Source organism: Aplidium turbinatum, chromosome 3 (genome assembly GCF_918807975.1).
Source record: "Aplidium turbinatum chromosome 3, kaAplTurb1.1, whole genome shotgun sequence".
NCBI lineage: Eukaryota > Metazoa > Chordata > Ascidiacea > Aplousobranchia > Polyclinidae > Aplidium > Aplidium turbinatum.
The window spans coordinates 32,144,343-32,159,467 of record NC_137474.1 but is presented as its reverse complement, the minus strand read 5'-3'; the positions used below and the strand labels follow the sequence as shown (position 1 = coordinate 32,159,467).

The window sequence follows — 15,125 nt, the reverse complement described above, 5'->3', positions numbered from 1 at the left end:
GTAGCCTTATTCGAGTGGTTTATGAACAATCGTTGTGGAAGATGGAATTCAAAGTACTCGTTTAAAACGTTCAAATTTTCTGATATAACAGGTTTTTCAGGATTTTGACATTAACGATAGTGTATATTTACAAATATACTGTATATTCACAAATATACAGTAGATAATAAATACCTACTGCACTGATGAGGCTATTTTGGCCGAAACGGTGTGCCACTGACTACAGTTATTGATAAAAATAAATGTGGCTTTTAGGCCTAAACAGTAAACAATCAAACAAGATGATGGTTGCGCAATATACTGTACAGTTGTTTGAGCGATGCTGCTAAACACCAAGTTACCGCAACTGAAAGTACTGCCAACATTTACGCTATTTTTACAAATTTTGCTACGTCTGTGATAGCAAAAAAATGTTTTTTTTTCAATTTCGATTATATCTTTTCGTTTCCTCCAATCATAGCGAAATGACTGTAGTAACAGTTGTTGCTTTTTTGACCTTGTTTGACATTCCAATTCTTTTTGGAAAAGTTCTCAACAATGTAGTCGAGGGATTGCTCTTGTATCTTGCAATGCTCGTTAAAATGTACAACCTGCTTTTGACAATATTAATCAAGTGTTTTGTTCAACTGTTTTTGATGTGGATCTCCGAAAAATTTAGCAACTCTAGGTTGTGTGCTTTTGTTGCAAATGTTTTTTCGAAGTGCCAGTGTTTTAACAGTTGCGTGTTGGTTTAATTTACAAAACGGATAAAATAACCTGTGTGCTTTAATAGGCTATTCTGGTTTTTTAATCTTGAACTGATATTTTGCCCAAATCGTTTTATAGCATGTGCGGTTGTCTGTGATAAAATAGAGTCACAAATTTTTCCTCATAAATCATAATGAAATCATAATATAGCACCTGCCCGACCAAATACGCATGCAGTGTTCTGAGTTGGCAACATCAAGGCAAACACAATAGTCGCGACGACTTTCTTCTGTGAATTGATGTGACCCCCTGTTTTATAGCAGACTTTATGTTTTGTATATTGTCAACAACGAACAAGACACGTATGCTACATGTGTGGCCATTTAGTAGCCCTGGTCATTATGCTGACCAACCCGAAAAAAATGGCAAGAAAACGTTTTTTGATGTTTTCCAATATTTTTCAGTTCGAAGAACAACATATAAAAAGTTTTCCAAAATTCGAGCGTCACAAAGGGTCTAAACTCTAAATATTACGTAATTCAAGATGGCCGCCATTTTACTGAAATAAGCTACTCGTATATTTACCAAATCCAAAAAACACTGATTCTTAACCACTAAAAATAGCAAATTTAACCATAAACTGCATTACCGGTACCCCGGTAATCTTAACGGTTAACAGGGGTTCCCAACCTTTTTTACATCGTGGCTCCCTTTGAAAATTTTGAAAAATCAATGGCCCCCCTATTTTTGTCAACCTTTTGAAAAATGAAGAAACGTTATTTTAATTAAAAAAACTTGTTGATACAGTAACCAGTAGTTAGAATGATAAAATGATATAAATACAACACACAATAAACATGATAGTACATTACATTAATTAGTTATTACATATGTAGTTAATGTGATGGTTGAGCTTGTTTTTGCTGTGGCATTGTCTTAATTGCTGGTGGAAAGAGCAAGCCGTATGTCATATTGAATATCCAAGACACTGCGATGCTTTGTCTTCAGCAGTAACATTGTTGAAAACCCACAGATTTGGGCAAAATGTACTAGTATTTTTATTAAATTTTAATTTATTTCTTTTGTTATATATATATATAGTGTTGGAGTGGACTTAGAGATAATAAATTAAAAAAATTATTATTTTTCAAATGCATCCAAGGCCCCCTTGAAAATTAGCAGGCTAGAGAGATTGTTTACCTGCAATAGGCCACTTTTTGTGACGTCATGTTTCAGACTTTGTGATGCTCAAATCCTGGTAAACTTTTCATATGTTGTTCTATTGAGGTTAAGCCAAAGAAAAAACCAATAAAACGTTTTCTTGCAATTTTTTTCGGGTTAGCCCATATATTTCCCATTTTGACCCTACTAATTTACATTTGTGGCATGTCGTTTTACGTTATGGCTGAGGACTGTCGCAAACGCAAGTAGTTGGTTATTTTTGTGCATTCGTGTAGCGAATTTGCGATGATAAATAGCAACCGAAGAACTTTGTACACAACGTTTTAAGTTAACATAATTACTTGCATAATTTGGCGTCCACTGCTTTGAATCTTTCTGTGTGGTACAAAACTTATTTGTAGTCTCCGGGACGAGCAAATATAGAAAATTAATGGAAAAAAAAATGAGGTTCATTGATGTGCGTTGGGGCTTGTTTAAAATAGTCCTTCAGTGAAACTGTGCCCTTTCCATTGCTTTTTGTCACAATGTGTGCGTGGTTTCTCATAGCCCACAGTGACGTTATCGAAATGTTTTTTTCTCAGATATGAGAAGTATGCATTTCATTTTTTTACATTTTTCTTATTTGACTGCAACTAAAATAGCGTTCTTCAATTATTATATGAGCTGCAGTCAGCGACTGTCGTATCCGCGCTTTTGTAACTGTCTTAATACTAACTGTACAGGATGAGAATTTTTATAAAATACTGAAGTGTGGAGGCTTTTATTTTGAGTACTTTTTTTAATAAATCATGATTGTAAATTTTTAAATTGTGGAATTCATACTTTTACAACAAGGGGTTGTTCCATTTATTATCTTGAATATTGTTTTCTTGTTTTTTTTCCTTTTTCTCTGAGATGGCGCAGTGAATAAGGCGCTCGCTTTCCAATCAGGGAATCCTGGTTCGACTCCCGGCTTAAGCTGGTTGTTGACAAACACCGCTCATCTCTACCTAGGGTAAAATAAATTGGGTGGGCGTAGTTGGTGAAGCAAAGGCAGCCGAGAGAAAGGAACTGGCCACCCTACTCTCATTACTGCCGAAAACTTAGTATAATGAGAACCTTATCTTCTCCCGACGCTTGGAAGTATGGGACTCACCTAACCTTTACCTCTCCCATATGATCTAAGTTGCCAACCTGTAGGGCGTAGCGTAGGCGAATATTTTAATTCTGTGATTCGTGCATCTATAATATCTAAACACGTTTTTGGCAATTTAATAACACCATATGTTTCATTTACTGTAGCCTATGCTACTGTAGCCTAAATGCATTATTGATGTTCATCATCTTTCACTCAATTACCCCAAGTCTCTTCATTTTCTCTGCATTGAATAAAGCGACCGATTTTTCACATGCAGGTCTAAGATTAGCTAGTGAAGTGGCTAGATCGAAACACAGGAAGCTTCTTTTTCACTTGCACCGTCGGTCTGTGTTCTTGCACTGTCATAAAAGTAAAAAAATCTGAACTACTGTATACAAAATCAGTTGTCACCCGCAAGTATGTTTGCTAATTTTTAACTAGAGCTTAAAACGCAGCGTTCAATGAAATATTGTTTATAAATAATAGGCGTACTTGGAGCTTGTCTTGTGATTTTTTTTCATTGTGTAGTAACTCCATGCAACCTTCTACCACAGTCTTCCTGCTTGCTTTTAGCGGCTTAACATTTATTTTTTCCTTTACAAGTTTATCATGTGTTTTTTATTTAATTGCAGCCAGCAGGTCTGCCATCAAACGTTAGATGTTTAAGAGATGTAAATATAGCAACTTTTGCTGGCTAGCAACACTGTCAGCACAAAATCGCAAGTAGTCATTGCGGCAACGTTAAAATGAGAATAAAATAATTATTAATTTTCCAAAGTATTTTATTTTAGTTACCATTATTGTTGTGTGCGTATGTTGTAGCCTATTGCTTTGCTTTGCATGCGAACAATAAAAGTTGAAAACAGACGACGATGACAAAGTAGCCAAGAAAGGCAGGCCCAATGACGTAGTAGCCAACAAAGTAGCCAATGAAGGGCAGGCCCAAGCCAATCCATGCAAGATTTCCATTGTAATCAAAGTGCTGTGCAACCAATGCAAATTCGGGTGGGATTACAACGATTATATCTCTTTACTCTGGGACAGTGGTTTTTAATCCTTCTAATAATTAATTTGGCACCAGGGTAATGCTAGTGCTGGGTAGCCCACTACCAAGGCGTAAATTGGTTGACAGGACCACCAGGAGAATAAAATTTTGGTCTTGTACCAAGGCGATCCCCAAATTGACACCTAAAAGAAATAAACATGTTAAAATGCTTGAGGAATAAATACGGTACTAGTACAGTATGGATGGTCATTTTATTTTTGTTTGGATGCGAAACGCCGAAACACACATAAAACAAAAACTGACAGTGTGCATCCAATGAGAGAGTGCGAAAGACCGTAGCCCTGAAGGCGTAGGAGGTCGTCGAGTCTGCACTCTCTCATTCAAATAGTTACACAAAAGAAAGTATTGCGTTGATAATATTGTTGCAAATTGACACAAAAAAGAAGAAGGAAGGAAGAACAGAAAAAACAAAACAAATACAGATACTACAAACAATAATAACAATTAACATAGTCAGGTAGTGGATGTCGTTTTTATAGCTCTTGATTATTGAAGAAGTGTTTTTTGCACATTTTACTGAAATATTTGAAGCCTTTGTTCATGTTTTTTTTCATATTTTGAGGTAAATTGTCCCATACCTTGATTCCCATGCATTTTAAACTTTTTTGAAATAATTGGATATTTGCCAGTTTAGTATAAAGTGAATTGGAACTTGAACGTCGGGTGTTATACGAATGAATAGATGATACATGTGTAAAGAAAGTTTTGAAGTTTTCCGGTAGTTTATTATTATAAAATTTGTACATAAATTTGCTTATTTCTAGTTTATAAGTAGAATTAACAGTTAGTATTTTATTTTCTTGATAGAGTGGCAGTAATTTAGTTTTCATTTCAAATGCTCCTGTAACAATTTTAATTATCTTATTTTGTCTAACCTGAATTCTATTCAAGTATTTTGTGGGTGCGCATCCCCAGTTGATAATTCCATATTGTAGGTGCGAGTGTACAATGCTATAATAAATATTGATTAGAACTTTTCTAGTAGTGAATTTTCTAAGTTTGCTGAGTACGCCTGAAGAAGAGGATAGTTTTTTGGAGAGGCTATCAATGTGTTTATTCCAGTTGAGTTTGTTATCTATTGTGATTCCTAAGTAGCGCGTGTGGTCAACTTCTTTAATTATTGTATCATTTAATTTTATTTGCATATCGGAGAGTGTAGTCTTTTTATTGTTAAAGAGTATGTAGTTAGTTTTACTCAAGTTGAGTGTCAACTGATTGTTATCAAGCCAAGTGTAGAGTTTACATAATTCTTTATTCATTATCGGTTGGAGGTTGCTGGTAGTTTTTTGAGCCAAATAGAGAACTGTGTCATCAGCATAGAGTAGAGTTTTCAAATTAGTTGCATCGGGAAGATCGTTTATGTAAACTGAAAACAAAAAGGGGCCAAGTACACTGCCCTGAGGAACTCCAATAGTAATATTTGAGCGAGAAGAGTTGATTTCCCCGCCATGTACATATTGCTGCCTATTGGTTAGATAGGAATGAATAAGGTTTTTAACGTTTCCCCTTACGCCATAATGATTCAACTTGTCGATTAAGATTTCGTGATTAACTGTATCAAATGCTTTTTTGAGATCTATAAATACTGAGCACACAATGTGATTGTTGTTTAGTTCATTTATGATATCTTCATGAAAGTGAGTAATTGCTAAATTGGTTGAGTAGTTTTTGCGAAATCCAAATTGCAAAGGGGAGAAGAGTTTATATTTGTCCCAGAAATTAGCCAAGCGTTTGTGAATGATTGTCTCAAATATTTTGTTGAAAGGCGATAAAATCGATATCGGTCTGTAATTCTGAGGTTCCTGCTTGGAGCCTGATTTATAGATAGGTATGACTTTGGCTATTTTCAAAGCTTCAGGATAGTGTCCACTAATCATACAGTTATTAAAGACTCGGGTAAGATAAGGAGCTATTAAGAACTTGGAGCTCTTTATAATGGTCAAGGGAATGTCGTCGTATCCTGGGGACTTGTTATGCTTGAGGTCATCAATTATATTTATTACTTCGTTATTATCTGTTGGTTGCAGGCTGACGGAAGTAACAGGGCTAGACCGTCCATTTTTTAAAGTATTTCTGTAATTTGTGCTTATTTGTTTACCTTTGGCTAGTTTATGACCAATATTCACAAAATAGTTATTCATTTCCTCGCAGATTTCTTCTGGTTTTTCTGTAGTTGTGTGATTGTTAAGCAAGATTTTGGATGGTAATTCATTAGTTTTGTTTTGTTTACGTATTATCTTGTTGATAGTCTTCCAAGTATCTGAGGAACTTCTACCTAATTTGAATATTTCTTTGTAATAAGCCTTTTTCGCTTTGGTTTTTATGCGAGTTAGTTTGTTACGAAATTGCTTATATTCATTGTGTATTGTGGGATCCTTATTTTTGAGAAATTTTCGAAAAAGTTTATTTTGTTTTTTGATAAGCTTCAAGATACGATTAGAAATCCAAGGTTTACCTGATGAGGAATGTTGTTTACGTGTTTGTTTAACTTTAGGAAAATGTAGGTTTGTTAAGAAGATCATTTTAGCAATAAGCCATTCAATACTATTATTGCTTATTGCGGTTGAAGTTTGAAGGTTAGAGTCAAGATCAGCTAGATATTTTTCAAGCCTTTGTGCGGTGATTTTTCTAATCAATGGCCTCGACTGCTCTTTATGTGATGCCGTAAAGTTTGTTTTGACCATAATGGGCAAGTGATCCGATACGTCACTTGAAATTACAAAGGGTTTCATTTTATGGGCGTGTAAACAGTTGGTGTAAATGTGATCAATAATTGTGCTAGTAGTTGTAGTTATTCTAGTTGGTATGTTTATTAGTTGTAACGCACCCGCAGCGGTAACTTCATCAAAGTAAAATTTTAATTTATTGTTTTCTTTATACTTTCCAAGGTCGATGTTGAAATCACCTAGGATCAGATACTTCTGTTTAGGTTTGAATGATTTAATCAAATTAATAAAGCTTTCCTGAAAGGAGCCTATGTCGCTAGAAGGATGGCGGTAAATCGATCCGACGATAAGGAACTCATTGTTAGGCAACGAGATTTCAGCCCAGACGTCTTCGCAGTTTTTTAAATTAAGACGGAGAGTGTCTGAGTTATTGAAAGTTAATTTATTTGATAAGTAGATACCAGCTCCTCCTGCTTTTGTGCTGGAATTCACGTTAATTAATTCGTACCCAGGAAGCCGAACGAGACTTTCAGTGCTAGTCGTTAGTCGTGTTTCAGTCAAACAGAGTATATCTATTGGTTTTAAAATGTCAGAAAGGAGTTGATCTAGTTTTTCTATGTTTTTATTTAGACTCACTATGTTAACATGACAAACAGTTAGATCTGACGTCGTGGTAGTAAGTAATTCTTTTATGACACTGGTGGTTGTGTGTTTTTCACATACATTTCGATAGTTACTACTAAAGTCTTCATCTATTAATTCCATAAGCATACCGTTGTGGTATTTCCAAAACAGGTAAAAGTAATAAGTAAAGAAAAGACAAGAGGAATAACAAATACACCCACCATCACAGCTTTTTTAGATCGTCTTCTTTGTTAATTATAATTGAATCGAAACCATCACTCTTTCTCACATATATCCGTCCATTTGTAGTCCAAACATATCGGTATTCTTTGCTTTTTGTTTGCAGAGCCAGAAAAGCCTCTTTCGTTGCTGTGTTAAATTTTCGTTGATATACAGTTCTCTCATTCCTTCTATTGGGAATACTTGGTCTCGAGCAGCTTTGCGATTTTTATAGATGCGGTTGCGCACGTTGCGATTGCTGAAGCGCACAATGACCGCAGGTGGTTTCGCATCATCCTTCTGTTGTAGTCGATGTGCTGCTATAATTTCATCTTTCTTTTACTTCTTAAAAGTAAATGATACTAGAACATAGCCTACAAGTAGAATAGCCATAGCCTCCAAACAAAATTGACGACGCACTGCAGCTAACGAAAATATGGTGTTTTTAGGTATGGTACAAGCATTAAATGTAACGAGTGCGCGACAGAGTGGTGAGAGCGTCTTTGTGAAATTCGAAGTGACATCGTTCAGAATAATCATATGGTTACCGGCCTTGCGTCAAAAGCCTCTACAAGTAAACTTATGCGAAACTACCAGGAATAACCTTTTGTCAGTTCGAGGATAAAGATTCAAAACCAAACAGACACCACTCCACAGCAGTGTCTCTCGGCAAGGCTTGATGTCTCTGTTCCAATATCTCATTTTGTCAAGCGCCTAACTTGACATACCATAAAATCAAGCGACGCTAGTTCTATTCTTGGGGTGTGCATTTCAAGAACACCTCTCCAATTATCAGCACATAGCGGATGAAATACTTCACAGATATAATTCGCGTCAGTGGTTCAAAGCTTCCACAACGTTTATGCAAAACTGTCAGAGAAGTCTCAAAGAAGCTTCCAAAGTCTGAGGACAAAGATTCTCACAATCAATGGTAGCCTAATTAAAGCAGCTGACTCGAGGACAGATTGCTTTTCCTTTTCCCGTTCATTAACGTGCTAGTAGGCTACGTCTATATCGACTATTGTAGTTAGTGGTATCTTTTTCGTCCTGGAAACGTTAATGACGAAAAATAAAATGATTGATTGAATGCCCCTTGCATGTTGAGTAGTTTTTTGTGTGTTGGATTGATCATCGATGAAGAATTTTCTTATAGAGGTTTTCGTTGTATTTTTGAAGCGTTTACTTTCACCACCTAATTGTCTGTCGTTAGGGAGGAGTTTTTGTAGGCGGGAAAGGTATAAGTGATTTAGCCTACCTGCCTTATGTAAAAAGACCAAGCCTTGCACACAAGAAGGGTCCGCCCCTTTAGCTCAATGGTTAAGCACCCGACTCAAGATCAAGCGGCGCTGGTTCGGCTCTCATGATGTGCGTTCAACGCATTTCAGGACTGCTGTTTACTCAGCGGCACTTAGTAGGTGGAACAGTTCCCCGGCAATAATATTTCAACCATAGGAAATTTCACTTTGTCAATCTCTGTAACTGGCCCTGCCCCCATAAACATTGGCTCGTAAAAACACGAGAAATATACGTGTATTACACGAGTTTCCTCAGAATTTCACGTGTTTTTCACGTGTTCTTTACGACCAATGTTTATGGGGGCGTCAGTCGTTCCAAGCCTATAAAAATATGCAAATTGCCAGGAATTGTTCCAGAGGCTCATTTGCATTACGCACAGGCTCAAAACTGCTTGCTTCTTTCGAAGAGTGAAGGCTTGAAATTAGGTATCGTTAGGACGGCAGTGACTTTTGTTCAATAATTTTGTGTTTAAGAAAGTAAAGTAAAACTCTATAGAATTTGTACCTCTGTATGGAGGGAAAAATATAATAAAAAAGTTGTTGATGGAGTATATACGTCTGCCAGAACAGGATAGGAATAATTAATAGACAAGCTCCCTAAACGTAGGCTACCTTACGTGTCCTTTAACAGCCTAGAGCAGAAGTTCTCAAACTGTGCGTCGCGATGCCCTGGTGCGTCGTTTTAATTTTCCAAAGTCGTCGCACAATCATTCTATTTCGTATTTAACCAGTTAAGTGCGTAATTAAATTTCGCTGGTCGACCGCACAGTGCGGAATTATTTTTCGCAATTTTAAGTGGTTAATTTCAATCGACTCTGACACTTTTTGTGTTGAAGCTACAGCAAAACAATCTATTAATAAAATGTTCAGTTTGAAATTATCTTTGAAAATAGCTGCAATATGATGACGTCATATCAATGACGTCATAATGGCCTCATATCAATGACGTCACTATCATCCTCATCTGAACTTGAAGCAAGAAGCTCATCAATATCTTCTTCAGTCATATCAGACAAACATATTCTTTTACGCCTAGAAGCCATAATTTAGCTATATTTATGTACCTAAACTTGTGGTTATTCTGAAACGTTACCAAAAAGTTATCATTAGCTTTACAAGTAGGCCTATACTTGCTTCCCTTTCTCAATCTGCATTCTGTGCTACGCCAGGTAGCCTAAGCTATATTTGTTAGATAACTCTTCATTTGCACGCAGTTATACCAATTCTTGGCTAGAACATTGCCAATAACAACCAATGTGTATTTAGCCAACCGTGAAATATCTAAAACATAGAAATCTAAAACTTGTTTTTATAGCGATAAGGGACAAATGAGTTGAACTATAACTGACTAATTTATAATGTAAATCATGAGAGGAGTGGAGGCGGCATTAAATCTTGCATTAATCCTCTTAAATCTATGAAAACAAAAATTCTAAAGATACAGAGATTGAGAATAAACCTTTAACGTGATAACGCAACAACTTCTCATACGAAAAAAAACAAAACGTCGCAGCTGCACAACGCTTTGTAGTGAGACCCCGCCTTGACGTGATATCACGTCATACGCACTGTAAGGAAAATTTTCCATGACGTGATATTCCGTCATACGCACTTAACTGGTTAACTAAACTTGACTACTGCGGTAATAAAATGCTTGCAGATATTATAGGATCTCCTGACACCGGCATTCCTAATTATCACGAAACCGTAGCAATAGATTATGATTAGAGACATAAATAAATATAAATTTATAAAATTCCTATGAAATGCAAGGATAAAACTTTGAAAACCACTGGCCTAGAGGGACGCTCCAGGAACAATCTATCAAAGGCTTTGTCAGGATAAAGGTTCAAAACCAACCAACAAGGCCTATGAGAGGAGTACCGAGGGTACGGCGTACTCTTGAGGGGCCAGGTCTGTGTTTGTTGGGGGGCCCGAAGTTGTGGTTTTATAGTTTATGCGCAAAAAAGTTTGGTTAAAACCATCCCAAACGACTGATTTCAAGCATAAAAGTTGTTATTCTGTAGTCCTGGGGGCCCATAATCTAGCAAAAGGGCCCAGAAAGGTAATCGAGTGCTTTGCGAGCAAATTAGGGGCCCAAAGTGATAATTTAATGCTTTACGTGCAAAAATGGTCTGTTAAAAGCACCCTAAATTAAATCATAAAAGTTAGTTATTCGCCTGTCCTGGGGGGAGGGGCATAGTGTAGCAAAAGCAGGTTTGAAAAAAAAACGGCAAAAAGCCAGGGTGTTTTTTGTGTTTTTTAAAAACTATTTGACAAAAGTAGTTTCACGCTTATTTCACTTAAAAATGAATTTCGGAGTTAGAGCAGGAACCGGAGGATAGCCTACTTTCGGAGCAGTACCGGAGCCGGAGTCAAAAAAAGTGACTTCTCTCATTCACCTCTGCTAGTGCTGGGCATGTGGTGAATGCAAAAGTTAATGAAGAATGGTTAGGATTTGTCAGATGAATAACAAGATGTTATGTTTGAGCCTTGGTAGCTTGGCTTGTACCAGATAGGCTACATATAACACTCAGTAAAGTTAACGGATTTAACATTAAACACAAAAAAAAACATGTAAAAATTACAAAATCCAACGTTTTCGACATCACATAGTGTCCTCTTCAGAAATAATTATAAGCTACCGTACATCTAAGAGAAATAAAAAAATGAATTTAAAAATTTTACATTAAAGATGTAGGCTACAATAAGCGACAGCACCATCAACAGTCAACTGACATACGAATTTAATGCAGGATACACAAATTGGCGAGGGACAGATCACATGATCTGCACAACACAAAATAATAGTTTTATTGCAGCCTGATACTATTATTGCGCACAGATGTCCAATTCTGAAGTAAAATGTTGTGTGGTGTGCAATACGCTTAAGCAAACATCACACTTTTTGCCCAAGACAAAGGGAGCCCGGAGTGAGAAGGGGGGCCAGGAATGACTATTCGTACCCCTAGTGAAAATTTCTCTCAGAGGCCCTGCCAACCAAGGCTGGTCCGTCCGCGTTTTGTCACTTCTACCTTTTTTTAGACCTTTGCTATGTTTGGCATATATTGTTTATCGTTGTGATGGTCAGAAATAAAAACATACTGAATTAGTCAAAATAACAACTTCTAGTTATTTTGAACAAAATAACAACAACAAAATAAAACCTTTAGCAGTGTGGATAGTCTGCTGCCCCAGGGGTGCGGGAAGTAGGGGTGCTCAAGGGGCTGCAGCCCCTCCTAGAGGTAGTTCAGCCCCCCTGGAATTTTCGATAATTGCTTCAGCCCTCTAGACAATTCTGACAGTTGGTAAGCATAACATATTTTCAAACAATTATTCGAACAATAATTGGCTACGATGATTCGGAATTCGTGTTGCAAAACGTTTTTCTTGAGTTTTATAATGCGCCCGATTTGAAGTCGGAAACGTTGTTTTCGTGTAATACTAATTCCGACTTGTTTTCATGACCGAATTTGCGGATTGAACACCTTCAAGGTTACTGTTTTGACGGTGCAGCCAATGTGTCTGGTTGCTATAACGGAGTGCGGGCCAAACTTAAAGCATTAGGCTATGCCCTGGATCGTTATAGCCTACATTCACCGCAGTAGCCTAATCATGCTCTCGATTTGATTTTACAAAGCGTTGTAAAGGAGGTGAGGCTTATTGCCGATGCCTTAAACTTCGTTCAAAGTGTTGCAGTTGTAATTCGTTAATCGTCTAAACCAGGGGTCACCAACCTGTTTTGCATGCGGGCCACTTTGGCACTAAGGAGAGCTGTGGCGGGCCGCACTGATAAAATTTCAGGTAGGTTGACTCTTATGCTAAAAAATAACGGATTTCGTACCCAGTAGCCTATCCAGCGTTACATGTTGTTAATATTTGTCTTAGAATACCGCAGCAACACAATTAGTCGAACAACCAGGCCAAGCTCCTTTAACAACACTTTTGACTTCTTTAACAATGTTTAATAAACGAGGCCACTTGTTTTGCGCACTTATAGCGAGGCGAGTGGTTTCATCAGAATATTCATCGCCAAGCAAGAGTGGTGTTGTCACTTCGCTTCACATATGATATCTTGCAATTAACAATTTCAGCAAACAAGGAAATGTTTGACACATCGCAATACAGGCAACAATAGTGACCTGCAAACATATCAGCGAAAATTAGGCTCGAATAACAGAGTAAAAGACACCAGGCACCATGAAACAAACGTTTGTGGAAATCAGCGAAAAATCGTAATTCATGAACAGTCTTCCCTCAAAAAAAGCAATGAGTTGGTTTTTCATCCTTTTTGTGAGAGTCTATAAAACCGTCTTTCTTTTATTATTATAGACAACTGTCACTTGTGGTGCTTATTAGCGTGGCAAGAATTTGTTGATTAACAACATTTTGCAGTACTTGCTTTGGCAGTACATATACTAAAATTGGAACGATACAGAGAAGATTAACATGGTCCCTGCGCAAGGATGACACGCAAAATCGTGAAGCGTTCCATATTTTGCCAATTTATTATAAATTGAGTTGGCACACCGACCTATTTTGTCTACAAAAACTTGCATAGAGAGAGTACTGCTCGTGAAACACAATAACGGTGAAACACACACTAGTGTTTACATGATATTTGCAAACTTAAAATAAGCAACCCTGTGCTCACAGAAAATCGAAAACAGACGTTTTAATCAACCACTGGGTCAATGTGGCTGGACATCGCATTGGAATAACTTTAAGCAACCCCCACCTAGAACTATAATCTGATTGGTCGGTCGGTGGAATCGTATGCAAAGCGAAAATATGCTTCTCAGAAAGTATTTTTTGCCTTCGTGCTCTTTACCTCCTCAAGAAAAGTATTTTTGGTTATAGCCTACTTGTACGCTGATACCTTCCGCGGGCCGCAGCGGTACAGCGTGGCGGGCCGCATGCGGCCCGCGGGCCGCCAGTTGGTGACCCCTGGACTCTAAACGTAGGCTAAATCTTTACTCATGTCGCTTTTTGGCTCCGATGAAGTTGCCTGCAATTTGCTCATTTTGCTTGGTTTGTGTCCTACTCGTTGGTGCGTTCTTGCTTCTGCCCTCGCTCGTGTTGTTAAGTGCTACCTTATCCTATTGCAATGTCTGACAAGCACGCACGAAGCGGCTTTATTTTGTGATTACCTGCAGCGGTGAAGTTTTTCAGCTTGTAGAAGCCGTCGCAAGACAGCTCCAAAACAAGAAGATCTCTGCTTCTTCAGCTGTGGTATCCATCACTATTCTCCGCAAACGGATCACAAATCTCAGAAAAGATGAATCCGTTTCCAAGCACATGGAAGCAGCAAACATCTTTGCATCTGGCAATAACTTAAATACACCAAAGGATCCTCGAGTGAGCAAAACTTCAGCAAGATTTCGAAACACACAGAAATCGGATGCTTTGTCGTCTGCGAGAGAAGAAGTGAGGAAACGGCAATACATCGAAGCCCTTGATTTGGTTCAAGCTGAGCTTGATCGAAGATTCGACCAGGCGGATCTGCTTACAGCAGCTAAGATAGAGAAGGCCATTCTGAGCTGTGAAAACGGTGAGGAAAGAGCTGATACTGAGATCAGCTTACCTGATGCCTTTAGAAAAGATCGCTTAAAAACGGAACTTACCTTGCTCAGCGATGTTGTAAGTGGAAAATCCGTAACCTCCGTTCAAAAGGTTGCTAAAATACTATCGCAACTAAACCCTCAAACCATGTAGCCTACTTCTATAGACTACCAAACCATGTACTCAGTGGCGTAGCCAAGGGGGGGGGGGGGGGTTGGGGGTTACAACCCCCCCCCCCCCTTTGGCACGCGTGTGACGTCACGATATTGAGAATGATGCTTTCAGTCTAAAAAAAATTGCTTAATTTTAAACAAAATTGCATTAAAAGAGCAAGTTTTGCCAATACCAAACATCTCAGCCAGGAATTAGCAACAAGAAAACATAGAGACTTAGCTTTACTTCTGAAAAATGCCGAAGAAAACATGATCTTATCCTTTTGCTATGCCACCAGACACCACCATTTTACAGAAATATTCGTAACTACATTTTTGTTGAAAATGCTCTCAGAATGCACCAAATTCAAAGTAATTTTTCAAAATTTTCTGGGGGAGGCCCCCCAGGCCCCCCGCCGTTGGGTCGTCATAACCCCCCCCTTTCAAATTTCCTGGCTACGCTACTGCATGTACTTCTAGGTAGTCTAGAAGTACATGCCTCAAACACTAGATCTTTTCAAAGAAACGCGAAAATTCGTGGAGCTTTGCCTCTCG

General features: G+C 37.9%; 1 non-coding gene across 1 annotated transcript; it reads left to right on the top strand.

Annotated features, from left to right (window-relative positions):
- The first annotated feature begins 13,250 nt into the window (after window positions 1-13,250).
- On the top strand, window positions 13,251-13,357 carry LOC145767720 (U6 spliceosomal RNA). The gene has a single exon (XR_014288871.1). It is a non-coding gene; the product is annotated as a U6 spliceosomal RNA (small nuclear RNA).
- The last annotated feature ends 1,768 nt before the right edge of the window (window positions 13,358-15,125 follow it).